The 584-nt window shown below is 40.9% G+C and overlaps 1 non-coding gene across 1 annotated transcript; it reads left to right on the top strand.

Annotated features, from left to right (window-relative positions):
* Nucleotides 1-305: 305 nt before the first annotated feature.
* TRNAK-UUU (transfer RNA lysine (anticodon UUU)) lies at nt 306-378 on the top strand. Its single transcript has one exon. It is a non-coding gene; the product is annotated as a tRNA-Lys (tRNA).
* The last annotated feature ends 206 nt before the right edge of the window (nt 379-584 follow it).

The following is a 584-nucleotide window of genomic DNA, read 5'->3' on the forward strand; positions in this document are numbered from 1 at the left end:
TCAGACTTTTAAGCTGAGGGTCCAGGGTCCCTGTTCAGGCGTACTTGCTAAACAAGCTGTCAAATGTCTTTATTGAGCACATCTTTGATTTTCCACTGAGTCTTTGCTTCTGTATTGTCGTGTTCTGTGCAAAACCAAGGGTATAGAAGCAGCTTGAGAACATCTTTGCTTATTGCAGAAACAACCCTTCTATGTCTGTTTAGCAAATTTTGGGTACATTGTTGGTTTTCCACCAAAGCTTTGTTTCTTTACCTCCATATTTTATGTTAAGACGCTTAGAGGAGCTAAGAAGAGCATTTTTCAGAGCCTGGATAGCTCAGTCGGTAGAGCATCAGACTTTTAATCTGAGGGTCCAGGGTTCAAGTCCCTGTTCAGGCATATTTGCTAAAGCAAGCGGTCAAATGTCTTTATTGAGCACATCTTTGATTTTCCACTGAGTCTCTGCATCTTCAGTGCCGTGTTCTACTGTGCAAAACCAAGGGTATAGAAGCAGCTTGAGAACATCTTTGCTTATTGCAGAAACAACCCTTCTATGTCTCTTTAGCAGATTTTGATCACATTTTTGATTTTCCACCAAAGCTTTG

Source organism: Eleutherodactylus coqui, chromosome 7 (assembly GCF_035609145.1).
Source record: "Eleutherodactylus coqui strain aEleCoq1 chromosome 7, aEleCoq1.hap1, whole genome shotgun sequence".
NCBI lineage: Eukaryota > Metazoa > Chordata > Amphibia > Anura > Eleutherodactylidae > Eleutherodactylus > Eleutherodactylus coqui.